Here is a 14770-nt window from a genome sequence, read left to right as displayed (position 1 = left end):
TCTTTTTGTGTGGTGACTTGGGGATCAAACAGAGGATCATGTGCATGCCAGCCAAGTGCTATTTCCACCATTGTGTATGATGTCTGTCAGCCATGGACTTTTTAGTACAAGTGTTACCTTCCAACATGAGGTTCCCTTCTAGTCCCAGCTTGTTGTCTTTACTTCTTTTCTTTTTAAATTTTTTTTAAAGATTTATTTATTTATTATGTATACAGGAGAGGGTGCCAGATCTCATAGATGGTTGTGAGTCACCATGTGGTTGCTGGGAATTGAACTCAGGACCTCTGGAAGAACAGTCGGTGCTCTTAACCTCTGAGCCATTTCTCCAGCCCTGTCTTTAGCTCTTATCATGAAGGGTGTTGGGTTTTGCCAAAAATTTTTCTCATGTTAACTGAAATGGTCTTGTTTGTTCTTCATTCTATAATGGGACCCATTACTCTGGCTGACTCCCCCCCCCCCCTTCACCCCCCCCCACCCCGGGGTTTCTCTGTGTAGCCCTGGCTGTTGTGGAACTCACTCTGTAGACCAGGCTGGCCTCGAACTCACAGGAATCCGCCTGCCTCTACCTCTTGAGTGCTGGGACTAAAGGCCTGTGCCACCACCACACAGCTTTTGGCTGACTTTCTTATGTGAGAGGCCTTTGCATTCATAATGATAAATCTCAATTATCATGAATGATCATCTGAATATGCTGACAAGTTCAGTTTCCAACTGTGTTGTTGAGGATCTTTGCATCTATATTCATAAGAAAACTCATTGGAGTTTATTTCTTCTGATGAATTTTTCTGGCTTTGCAGTCAGGGTGATGTGATGAGCATCCTCCGAGTGAAGGGAACCTCCAGAAGACTGTCTTTAGATCTCATTTGCTCCACAGATGACTTGGTCTCTGTTTGCTGACCTTCACATCAGAATTCCAGAACCACACCAATCTCTCTGCTTGGTCTCAAACCTGCCAGCATTGCTGTAGGTTTCAGACTTCTCAGCCTCCATACTGTGACAGGCAATTCCTTATAGTATTCCATTGGCTGTGTTTCTCTGGTGAATTCTGACTAATACAATTTGGCATATAAACTTTAGCTCTATAATATTATTAATATTGTTATTCGATAACTAGCAGAACCAAGAAATAGACTGATCCACAATTATAGATAGATGCTTTGACACCATTTCTCAATTCATAGAAAATTAGCCAAAAATATAGAATTGCATAACAGCATTAACCAACAAGATCAAATAATCATTTATAGAATATTCTACCCAAGAACAGCATAGTATATACTCTTTAGAATTTTATTTATTTATTTTATGTGTATAAGTGTTTTTCCTGTATGTATATATGAGTACCACATTCATCTTGATGCTCACATAGGTCAGAAGAGTGGTTGGATCTTCTGAAACTAAAATCATGGATGGTTGTGAGCTATCATTTTGGTGCCAGGACCCAGACTTAGGTCTTCTGCAAGATCAGCAAATTATCTGAACTTCTGAGTCATCTATCTTCACCCTAAAATTAAAAAAAATAATTTTAATTTATTTTGTGTGTGGGTGCATGCATGTGGCAGTCAGAGGACATTTTTCAGGAGTCCATTCTCTTTTTCCACCATGAGGATCCTGGGGATTGAACTCAGGCTTGGCAGGAAGTGCTTTTACTACTGAGCCATCTTGTTGGCTCATCTTAAAAATGTTAATATTGGTAGGACATGTTTTACATAGTTTGTCCTAAGTCTTACAACAGCTCCAGCCATTCAAATGGAAACAGGGAATATGTTCACACATTGCTGGATCACAGTGGCAGAGTGCGGGCATTGTGGGCAAGACAATGCAGCAGCCGAGATGGAAAGCTTAGTGAAGGATCTGAGCATCACGAGAGGGGCATTTCAGGTTGGAGAGGATGGTACAGAAAATAGGCATTGGTTACAAACAAAAGGACTAATATCAAGGCTAATTTGGGAGCCTGGTTTCTCAATGCCCAGGAGAAAGTTACAAGTAAAGAGTAGGAAAATCATAAAGTAGACATAGAAACTGTATATATGTGTGCATGCATAGATCTACACATACCTATCCTCTGGCTCCACTCTCTATCATTTGAGGGCAGCAAAATCTTGATAGAAATGAGCACACCTGGCACTCAGATCTTTACTTATGGATATCATTCTTTAATAAAGAGAACCAGGGCTTTTTAACTGCACAAAAATAAATTCAAAATTGCCAGAAGTTAAAGGATGCTCCAAAGATGATGGAAGTATGTCAAGAGGACACAGAAACCAGCTTGAAGATGGTACCTCTGGCCAAACCAAGGATAATTTGAGTATCAAATAGATAATAATAGGTGAGATAGCTCATACCATTAATCCTAGCACTTGGGAGATAGAGGCAGGAGGATTACCGTGGGTTCAAAGTCAGTCTGAGTTATATAGGCGTCAGGCTGGCCTGAACTAGAGAATGAGACCCTATCTCAAAAATAAAACAAATTTGGGCTACTTATGTATAACGGCAAGGTAGAGAGTTCTCTGAGGCATGTCCTACCAGAACTAGTTGGTAAGGCTATCTGCTGAAGACACCAAATGCTGAGGTCACAGGACATGGAGAAATCAGGTAGGAACAGGGATGGAAGCTTGCTCTCTGCTGGCTTGCTCACAGTGTGCCAGAGGGTGCTGTGCAGGCTATTGGGGGAGAGCTGTCATCCAAACTCTTGCTCAGCTGTGGGCCCTGCATGATACACCACCGATCAGCCAGGTAATAGTGGCAAGTGTCCCCTGATAGAATTTGAGGCTCTCTCTACATGAGGAAGTTGAAATCTAGTACCGTAATCTGGTTAAAAGCCCATGTCTAGAGAGGTCATAGGCCCTTGTGGGGAAGCGACTGCTAAATAGGATGTGCCCATAAATATCTAAATAATTAGTTTATACTTGTAGATTAGTGCTATCATCAGCTTTGACCAGAGAAGCTCCTTTTTGCTGTGGCCCACAGTAACTGAAGAGAATAAGGGACTGTTGAATTTTCAGCTATAAATAGGACTCCTGTATCACACTGTCTATGCCTCAGAGAACTTTAGAAGAACTTTAGAAGACAGGGCAGAAAGGATTTAAGAGCTGGAGGAAAGAGCAGAGTGAGGCGGACATTGATACTACACTCTTGATCTCATATAGCAATTGTGGTGACTGGTCTAAGACCTGTGTAAGGTTGGGCCTATCGATATATTTTCATGATGGTGTTCTGATGTGGACATAGAGGCAGATTGGAGGGAGGGTAACTCAAAAGGCCTTACCCTTTTCTGTGGATATACAGGCAGTTAATAGTTGCTGGAGGAGAAAGAGGCGTTTTCCTCAGTGCTCTGCCACTGGTGAGCCATGCTCTTGCAAATAATCCCTTGGGACCCTGTAAGCAACCATGATCATCATCATCATCATCATCATCATCATCAGAATGAATAAATAAAGACATGAAAGTAGAAGTGGGAATAGGTATGAAGAGGAAGGATATTATCAGGAGTGGAGAGGGATTAGGAGAAGGTAATGGGGGTGAAAATGGTAAAAATATATTATATGTGCATAAAATGTCATAAACTCATTGATATGTATAGTTAACATATGCAAATAAAATTTAAAATACAAAAATGTAATGGGTGATTAAATTACAAATAGGCAACCATGACTGTCTTAGTTAGGGTTTCTATTATGAAGAGACACCATAACCACAATAACTCTTACAAAGAAAACATTTAATTGGGGTGGCTCACTTACAGTTCAGAGGTTCAGTCTATTATCATCATGATGGGACATGGCAGCATGTAGGCAGACATGGTGCTAGAGAAGTAGTTGAGAATCCTACATCTTTTAGACAACAGGGAATGGTCTGTGACACTGGGTGGTATCTTGAGCATAGGAAACCTCAAAGTGTGCCCCCACAGTGGCACACTTCCCCCAACAAGGCCATATCTACTCCAACAAAGCCACACCTCTTAATAGTGCCACTTTCTATGAGCTTATGGGGGCTGATTACATTCACACTACCACAATGACTTCATATAATCAATAGTAAATGAATCAAATGTTAATGGGGAATGAAGTATATACCTACTTCCAAAGCACTTCCTCATAAAATACTCTAAGGTTCCTAGAGTAACCTCACTGTCACTCTAAGGAGGCCTGTCAGATACTACCCTATGTAGTAAGCAGCATGAACATCACCAATTATAGAATAAATCAAAGTCAAGCACAAAATAACAAACATAATGAAAACAGAGATTCCTTTAATACTTAAAGATGTCTAACTTGGAGGCATTCACTAGGAACACACCAGCTAAGCAGAACAGGGAAACAGGTAAGCTAACTGAAGACTATCAGCACTCCCTGCTCTCCTCCAGATCCAATCTCCCAGCTTTGTCCCTAGCACTGCAACAGAACATCAGATGCAGTCTTCCTTCTGCCGTCCACATCTCCTGTCAATCCCACACATTATCCCCCCTAACCTCCCTCCTCCAACTCAGTTACTGTATCCCAGCACCCAACTCCAGCTGGCAATCCCTGCTAAACCACAGGCCATACCTGCTAGAAAACCAGGTAGGCTGCCCACAGACTTTCTCCTCTTTCTCTGTTCCCCCAAATCCAACACCCCAGTCTCATCCCAGCTCTGTAGCAAGAATCCTGCTATGGTCTCTCTTTCCTCGCTGACCCCATCCACAACGGACCATAGTGACCCTCTCCTCCAACCTTTCTTCCCTCAACTCATCTCAGTTTCCAACATCAGCAGGTATTCCCTGTGAACACATATCTGAGCAGGCCAGGAAACCAGGCAACACACAGCCATCACACTCTCTGAAAATCCAAAGAAGCAGAAACCAAGGAACAAAACACCCACCCAACAAAGACAAATCCAGAAATCAGCACCTAGATTTATAATCATCCCAAACTCAGATGCCTATATGCCCGCATAAAATCAGTAGCATATAGGGCAATGTTTCCATTAGAGCCCTGCTATCCTACCACAGCAGGCCCTGCATATTCAAACATAGGTGAAGCACAAGAAAAAGACCTTAAAACCAACTATGTGAAGATGATAGAGGTCCTTGAAGAGGAAATGAGTAAAGAAATCCAAGAAAACACAAACAATTAAGGGAAGTGAATAAAGCCCTAAAGATGGAAATAGAATCAAATAAAGAAAACACAAACAGAGGATTCTGGAAATGAAAAATGCGGGAATTTGAACAAGAACTACAGAGGCAAGCTTCACCAGCAGAATGTAAGAGATGGAAGAGAGAATCTCAGGCATTGAAGATACAATAGAAGAAATGGATACATTGGTCAAAGAAAATATTAAATCTATAAAACTTACACAAAACATCCAGGAAATCTGGAACACTATGAAAAGACTAAGCCTAAGAATAATAGAAATATAGGAAGGAGAAGAATCTCAGCACAAAGGCCTAGAAAATATTTTCAACATAATCATAGGAGAAAAATTTCCTAACCTAAAGAAGGAGATGCCTATCAAGGTACAAGAAGCATACAGAACACCAAATAGACTCAACTAGAGAAGAGAGTCCCCTCACCATATAATAATCAAAACATTAAACATACAGAACAAAGAAAGAATATTAGAAGCTGCAAGGGAAAAAGACCAAGTAACATATAAAGGCAGACCTGACTGTTCAATGGACTCTAAAAGGCAGAAGGGCCTGGACAGATGCGCTACAGACTCTAAGAGATCACAGATGCCAGCCAAACTACTATATGCAAAACTGTTACTTACCATAGATGGAGAAAGCAAGATATTCCACGATTAAGTCAAATTTAAACAACATCTTTCTACAAATCCAGCCCTACAGAAGGTGCTAGAAGGAAAACTCCAACCTTAGGAGGTTAGCCACACTTATGAAAACACAGGAAATAATCTCACATCAGCAAAATCAAAAGAAGGGAAACATACACATACACACCAGTAGCAGCAGCACCACCACCACCACCTCTACCACCAAAATAACAGGAATCTACCACTCATTGGTTATTAATATCTCTCAATATCAATGATCTCAATTTCCCAATAAAAAGACACAGACTAACAGAATGGATATGAAAACAGGATCCATCCTTCTGCTGCATCCAAGAAACACACCTCAACATCAAGGATAGACATTATCTAAGAGTAAAGCATTGGAAAAAGATATTCCAAGCAAATGGATCTAAGAAGCAGCTGGTGTAGCTACTTTCATATCTAACAAAATAGACTTAAAACCCAAACTAATCAAAAGAGACAGGGAAGGACACTACATACTCAAAGGAAAAATCCACCAAAATGCCATTTCAATGCTTAACACCTATGCTCCAAACACAAGGGCACCCAAGTTTGTAAAAGAAACAATATTACATCTTAAGTAACATATAGAACCTCACATTCTGATAGTGGGAGACTTCAATAACCCATTCTCATCAATGGACAAGTTATCCAGATGAAAACTAAACAGAGAAATACTGTACTTAACTGACATTATAAACCAAATGGACCCAACAGACAGTTACAGAACATTTAACCTCTAAACAAAAGAATATACCTTCTTTTCTGCACCTCATGGAACTTTCTTCAAAATTGACCACATACTTGGATACAAAGTAAGTGTCAAGAGATACAAGAAAATAGGAATAACTCCCTGCATCCTAGCAGACCACTATGGATTAAAGCTAGATATCATCAGTAACAGAAAAAATAGAAAGCTTACAAACTCATGGAAACTGAACAACCCTTTATTGAATGAAAATGGGTCAAAACAGAAATAAAGAAAGAAATTAAAGACTTTCTAGAATTCAATGAAAATGAATGCACAACATACCCAAACAGATGAGACACAATGAAAGTGGTGCTAAGAGGAAAGTTCATAGCACTAAGTGCCTACATAAACAATTTGGAGAAATCTCATACAAGCAACTCCCCCCCACCCCGCTACAGGGTTTATCTGTGTAGCCCTTACTGTCCTGGAACCCACTCTGTACACCAGGCTGGCCTGGAACTCACAGAGATCTCTGCTGAGATTAAAGGAGTGGGCCATTACCATCTGGCTTCACACTAACAATTTAACAGCATACTCGAAAGCTCTAGAACAAAAAGAAGTAATCACACCCAAGAGGAGTAGCCAGCAAGAAATATTCAAACTCAGGGCTAAAATCAATAAAATAGAAAAAAGAGAACAACACAAAGAATTAGTGAAACACAGAGTTGGTCCTTTGAGGAAACCAATAAGATAGAAAAACCCTTATCCAAACTAACTAAAAGGCGAGAGAATATCCAAATTAACAAAAATCAGAAATGAAAAGGAGGATATAACAACAGACACAGAGGAAATCCAGAGAATTATAAGAACATATTTTAAAAACCTATACTCCATCAAATTGGAAAATCTAAAAGAAATGGATAATTTTCTCTATCGGTACCACTTACCAGAATTAAATCAAGATCAGATAAACAATTTAAATAGACCTATAACCTCTAGTGAAACAGAAGCAGTCATTAAAAGTCTCCCAATCAAAACAGAAGATGGAAAGATCTCCCATGCTCATGAATCAATAGGTATAGTAAAAATGGCCATTCTTCCAAAAGCAACCTATAGATTCAATGCAATCCCCATCAAAATTCCAACACAATTCTTTACAGACCTTGAAAGGGCAATTTTCAACTTCATATGGGAAACCAAAACTCTAGATTAGCTAAAACAATCTTGAACAATAAAATAACTGTTGGAGGTATCATCATTCTCAATTTCAAGCTGTACTACAGAGCTATAGTAATGAAAACCATAATAGTATTGTCATAAAAACAGACACGTTGATCAATGGAATTGAACTGAAGACCTAGACATAAATCCACACAATATAGACACCTGATTTTTGATAAACAAGATATAATGGAAAAAAGACAGCACCTTCAACATATTGTGTAACATGAATTGCTAAAATGGTCTTATAATAAAAAACCTGGAGCCAGATATTGGGGTAATTTCTGAAAGATCAGAGAGACAAAGGAACAAGCCATTGCCACATCTTACCTCTAGGACTCCTCAGCTTGAAAAGGCTTTCCAGCTGAAAGGCCTCTAGCCAAAAGGAAATTCCTCAGCTGAAAGTATCTCCAGCTGAAAAGCCTTAGTTCCTGTCTCTTCACTCATTATATACCTTTCTCTGCACAGGCATCACTTCCTTCCTAGTGCTGGGATTAAAGGCATGTGATTCCCAAGTACTGGGATTAAAGATGTGTATCACCACTGCCTGGTTCTGTTTCTCTCCTAGACTGAGTCAATCTCATGTAGTCCATAATGGCTTTGAACTCACAGAGATCCAGACAGATCTCTGCATTCCCAGTGCTAAGGTTAAAGGTGTGTGCCACCTCTGCCTGGCCTCTATGTTTAATCTTGTGGCTTGTTGTGTCTTCTGATCTTTAATCAAATTTTATTAGGGTATACAATATATCGCCCCAATATGGAGCTGCTCAAACTTGATATCTGCATGTAGAATAGATACAAATAGATCCATATTTATTACCCTACAAAAACCTCAAGTCCAAGTGGATCAAAGACCTAAACACATAGCCAGATACACTGAACTTGATAGAAGAGAAAGCGGGGAATAACCTTGAATGCATTGGCTCAGGAAACAACTTTCTGAACAGAACACTTAGTGCAGGCACTAAGATCAACAATTACTAAATGGGACCTCATGAGACTGAAAAGCTATAAGGCACAGGACACTATCAACTGGACAAAGCAGTAGCCTACAGAATGGAAAAATATTTTCACCAACTCCACATCTGTTAGAGGGTTAATATCCAAAATATATAAAAAACTTGAGAAACTGATGTAAAAAACCCCCAAATAATCCAATTGAAAAATAGGGCACAGATCTAAACAGAGAACGTTCAATAGAGGAAACTCAAATGGCTGAGAAACACAGAAATGTTCAACATCCTTAGCTGTTAGGGAAATGCAAATCAAAACTACTTTGAGGTTCCATATTACACTACTCAGAATGAGCAAGATCAGTAACACAAGTGACAGCTCATGCTGGCCAGGATGTGGATGGAGCAAGGGAACTCCATTGCTGGTGGGAGTGCAAACTTGTCCAACCACCATGGAAATTAATATGATGGTTCCTCAGAAACTCAGAAATCATCTACCTCAAGATCCACTTATATTACTTTTGGGCATATGCTCAATCTTACCACAAGGACACTTGTTCAGTCATGTTCATTTCATAATATTATTCATAATAGCCAGAAACTGGAGATAACCTAGATGTCCCTCAACAGGAGAATGGATGAAAAATGTGGTAATTTACACAATGGAATATTAGCTGTTTAAAAAAAATGATACCTTGAAATTTGCAGGCAAATGGATGGAACTAGAAAAAAACCATCCTGAGTGAAGTAACACAGACCCAGGAAGATGAATATGGTTTGTACTCACTTATAAGTGGATATTAGCCATTAAGTAAATGATAACCAAGATACAATTTGTAGATTCAGAGAGGTTAGGTAAAGAGGAGAGGTATAGGTGGGAACACATGGATCTCCCTGAAAGGAGAAAATAGAATAGATTTTATGTGTTGACTTGGGTCCGGTGAGTATAGGAAGAGGGATCAGGTTGGGGGTGATGGGATGGAGGGAGAGAGTCTGGGAGAGATGGCTGGAATTGGATACTTTTGTGGGGAGGTGTGGAAACCTTGTGTAGTGGAAACTCCCTGGAATTTATGAAGATAATCCTAAGGAGGGCTTGTAGTAATGGGACAGACAGAATCTCAACAGGCCATCTCTTTTTGCTAGGTGAGAATTCCAGTGGTAGGACTGGGTTGCATTCCGTTGAGTTGTTGGCTAAAGGGGCCCCATGGAAATCTCCAAACAACCTAGTCTATTGTTAAGACAAATAGTTGCTCTCTGAAAACTGACAATGAGGCCCTTTTGCTGCGGACAACACCCATTCAATTCATTGAACCTGGAAAAGTTGAGCTGGTGACTACATTCTATTCTCTTTGATGAGGGAAGGCACTCTGCAGGCTACCAAAAAAGAAATGTGGACATCACTCAGCCACAAAACCTTTGCCTTACAGATGAGAACAGATGCAGAGACCCACAGCCAGACATTACGTAGAGATAGTCTAAATGGGAGGTCTCCATCAAATCCCTCTCTTCAGAGCTCAGGGATTCCCAAGAGGAGATGGAAAGATTGTAAGAGCTAGAGGGGATAGAGGATACCAGAAGAACAAGACTCTCCGAATCAATAAAGCAAGGTGAAGATGAGCTCACAGATACAGAAGCAGCAAGCACAGAGTCTACTTGAGTCTGTACCAAGTCCTCTGTTTATATATTATAGCTTTTAGCTTAGTATTTTTATGGGATTCCTAAATGTGAGAGCAAGTGGGTCTTTGACTCTTGTGCATGCTCTTGGGACTCTTTTCCTCCTGTTGAGTTACAGTGTCCAACTTCGATATGATAGTTTTTGCTCCATCTTATGTTATATTTTGTCATGTTTGGTTCTTTTCTCTTGGAAGCCTGTTCTTTTCTAATGAGAGATAGAAGGGGAGCAGCCTTGGAGGGGAGGGGAGGTGGGAAAGAGCTGGGAGGAGTGGAGGGAGGGGAAACTATAATCAGGATATATATATAAGAAAAGAATTTTCTATTTTCAATAAAAGGAAAAAAAGATGTTTAACTTGTGTATAATTCTGAAGAAGCCAGACAGGGGTGTGATGGTCAGGGTGGAGTCCCACCTAGAATCCCACAGTGAGGGATTGAGGGCATGGTCAGGGTGGAGCTCAATGGTTGAGTGCATGGTTAGTATTCACGAGGCTCAGATCAAGACCTCAGTCTGTCTGTCTGTCTGTCTGTCTGTCTGTCTGTCTCTCTCTCTCTCTCTCTCTCACACACACACACACACACACACACACACACACACACACACACTTACACAAAGGAAAAAAGACAACAAAGAAACAAGACAAACATAAATCAAAAGATATTCTATAAAATGTTCAGCTTGTTGTCCTCACCAGTGCTAAGGTCATGAATGTAAAAGAATCCAGAACATACTTCAGTTCTTGGAGGTTAAGACAGTAAGTTCAAGGTTATCATGTGTAATAAGTCTTTCTCTGTCCAACCATCCAGCTCCCAAATAATGACATGGAGACTTCATATTAATTATGAAAGCTTGGACTATAGCTTAGGCTTGTTCCTATCTAGCTCTTATAACTTAAATTAACCCACATATATTGATCTATGTTCTATCACCTGGAGTTACCTCTCTTCCATCTTGTACCTCCTGTTTCTTCTCTGTGTCTCCTGGCATCTCCTGAGTAATCTAAGTGCCTAGATTCCTCCTCCTCCTCCTCCTCTTCCCCTCTCTCCCCCCAAATCCTACCTATCCTCTCCTAGCTAACTATTGGCCATTCAGCTCTTTATTAAACCAATCAGAAGACACCTTGGCAAAGACATATCTTAGCATGTACAAATATTCTGCAACAATCATGGGCAAGACCTTGTCTCAAAAACAAACCAATAAAAGCAGAGCTTTTAAAAGACGGAAACTGCCTTGTACTGAGGTAGACTAAAGGAAGATGAACACTACATTTAGCCCATGATTATAAATTTAATTAAATTTTAATAAAGGATCTTATTGGTACATTTTGTGAAACTTGAATAGGATATGAAGATTTGCTAGTAATTAAAGTTTATTGGTTTTGATGACTACGATGGTTACCTTTGCTTGTAGAAAGTTATGGTAAAGTATTTCAGTGTGCTATAAAACTGGGTCTTTATCCCCTTGAATGTTTATTAATTTTTGAGATGAGTATACACTATGGTACCCAGGCTGGTTTCAAACTTGTAGGTTCAATGATTCTTTTGCCTTGGCCTCCCGAATAGTTGAGACTTCTGCCATAAATTGTCAGCTTGGCTCTTTTTTATGTTCATACAATTTTTCTTCAAGCATTTGATTATTTCAAAATGTAAAACATACAGGAAAACATTTTAATCCTTATTTTTAAAAATTATGTGTATGTGTGTATGTCTTCTTGTATATGTATGTGAGCGCAGGTACCCACAGAAGTGAGAAGAAGGTGTTGGATCTCCTGGAACTGCTGTGAAAGGCCTTATTTGGAGCTTGGAACCAAACTCCAGTCCTCTTCAGGAGTAAGTAGTACATGCACTTAGCATCTGAGCCATCTTTCCAGTCCTATCACCTGCCCCATCCCATTGAAAAGTGACTTTAAGACCAATGTAGGGGGCTGGAGAGATGGCTTAGCAGTTAAGAGCACTGGCTACTTTTCAGAGGACCTGGGTTTAATTCTCAGCACTCACATAGTAGCTTAAACCTCCTGTAAATTTAGTTCTAAGGGGATCCAACACCCTCTTCTGGCTTCCATGAGCACTGTATACACACAGTGCACAGACATACATGCAAGCCCTCCCTCGCTTATCAATAACCTTCTTCATCAGTGAAACATACAATTCCCGCCATCTGTCATGTCATCAGCACACGGTCCAAGAATGGAGTCGTGCGAGGATTCTGGGTGATTGTGAGAAAACTTGAAAAAAACACAAGTCTTGTGACCTCAGTTTCTTCAAACACTGAATAGTTCCTGGACTGTGCTTTTGTGTTCCTCCCAGGTGTGACAGACAGGAGTGAGATTACTTCAGATTACTCACACTTGCTTGTTGGTGTTATTCAATTGAATGTTTATATGCCTCTATGGGAAAACATGGTTTGCCACACGTGACTCGTCCTTGTGACTGTGCACAGCTAGAACTCATGAGAACTTTACTCAGGTGGTCTCTCTTAACCCTCAGGACAAACTGTCTGATGCTCTGAATAAAGCTGACTTTGCATGAGACTGTAGCCTGCCTCGTCTAGTGGCTCCATTCTCCCAGGTCCCACAGCCTCTGAAGCATCATACATTTATATTTTTCTGTCCCAGTATGCACACGCCTGTGAAAGCATTTGAACTGAAGGGCATTATAGCAATTTCAGGACAGAAACTCTTGGGTGTCTTTAGAGACTGACAAGACAACTAGATTGTCTTGGACACCAGCTTCTGGAGGTGTCCTGGATTGGTGGGCAGACACCTGGGCTGCTCCGCTGGCTTCCAATTGCTGATCTCCATTCTGGGCTTACTCTCCTCACCTCTCTTCCTCTTTTTACACGTGTATGTGGTATGTGTACATACGTGTTTGCACACGTGCATGTGTGTGGAGGCCAGAGGCTGACATAGGGTGTCTTCTGTCACTCTCTATCATATAAATTACATGGTGGCACACACCTTTAACCCCAGCACTTGGGAGGCAGGGGCAGATGGATCTCTGTGAGTTCAAGGCCAGCCTGGTCTACAGAGTGAGTTCAGGGACAGTCAGGGGTACATAGACCCTGTCTCTAAATACAGAACAAAACAACAACAAAAATTGAAGCAGATGTTGAGCATTCAAATCCAGATCTTCATGGCTGCACATTACCCACTGAGCCCATTTCCCCAGCCATACCCCCAAGATGTTATTTATTTTTATTTAATATATATATCAGTGTTTTGCCCGAATTATGTGTCCCAGGTGCATGCAGTGTCTGCAGAGGCCAGAAGAGAGCATCTGGGCCCTTGAAACTGAAATAATAGACTGTAATGAGGTGCCATGTAGATGCTGAAAACTGAACATGGATCCCCTGCAAGAGTCACAAGTGCTCTTCACTGTTATGCTATTTCTTTCCAGATAGTATGTAAAATTATGAAGGTTTCATTGTTTCATAGGAATAGGTATTATTCCTCACCCACTGCACCCTTTCTACCATTTCTGGTGTTTTTCTCCTGGATAGTGCGACTTTGTGTCACGTGCTGTCGTGTGTAGTGGATGCGTGTGGAAGAGGAGCCTCTGCACATCTCTGGCTCTGCGTCCCTTCGTTTCAACTCAAGCTGCTTTGGTTTCCCCAGGATTCTAGCTTCATCTCAGATTGCCCTCCAGGCCCTGCCTTCTCTGTTCTCAGGAAAATTTCTCCACCAGGGAAGTTCACTGCTCAATTCCTTTATTATCATAGTGCCGATTTTCCTTCATTGTTTCATGTGCAACGCTTAAACATCTATTGCTGAACACATTTTGTCCTTTTTAAAGTTGATTTATGTGGAAGACTGAATCTGGCCCCTACTTCTGCTATGTGTTACTTCACTTTAAGAAGCAAATAGGAAGTAATTTGTATTTCAAATCAAATTCCTAGAAATACAATTCAAAATTCAAGTTCAAATTAAATTCAGTTCAACTCAAATTCCTAGTCTTTTTGCAAAGACTTTATTGCTTTCTGTTACAACCAATAAGTGGTTTTTGTATTAGTAAAACAATTTAAAACATTACAGCTTTAAATGTCTTCAAACTTGGTTTGCCCTTGTGTTCTTGTAATCATTAAAAAAAAATTTAGAATTATTTTCAAGAAACAACCTCCTCAGCATTTTTGGCATTTTAAAAAGTGAATCCACACGCACTGCAGTTTAAAACACAAGATGTCATTTAAAACGGACGCGTAAAAAAATGGTGAGTGGGCAGGATGAAGGCATCTAGATACACATCTTTTTAAAAATTGATTAATGCGCCTCTTTAAGTACCTGAAGGTTACTTCAGTTTGGCTTTGCTGATTTTTCAGTTTCTCCAAGACCCTACCAGGTCGCCCTGCAGCGAGGGACAGAGTCCTGCGGTGGTAGCGAGCCCCTCCAGTAGTCTGACTCCAGGTGCAGCCCCGAGTCAGTTTGAAGAGTTCTGCTGCACGCGG

General features: G+C 40.5%; 1 long non-coding RNA gene across 1 annotated transcript; it reads right to left on the bottom strand.

Annotated features, from left to right (window-relative positions):
* Positions 1–1330: 1330 nt before the first annotated feature.
* Positions 1331–14751, bottom strand: LOC118583539. Its single transcript, XR_004944955.1, has 3 exons — positions 14607–14751; positions 3269–3378; positions 1331–1504 (listed from the first exon to the last, which is right to left on the bottom strand). It is a non-coding gene; the product is annotated as an uncharacterized LOC118583539 (long non-coding RNA).
* Positions 14752–14770: the final 19 nt, after the last annotated feature.

Source organism: Onychomys torridus, chromosome 5, assembly GCF_903995425.1.
Source record: "Onychomys torridus chromosome 5, mOncTor1.1, whole genome shotgun sequence".
Classification (NCBI taxonomy): domain Eukaryota; kingdom Metazoa; phylum Chordata; class Mammalia; order Rodentia; family Cricetidae; genus Onychomys; species Onychomys torridus.
The sequence above is the reverse complement of the archived record's forward strand: the minus strand, read 5'-3'. Positions and strand labels throughout refer to the sequence as shown.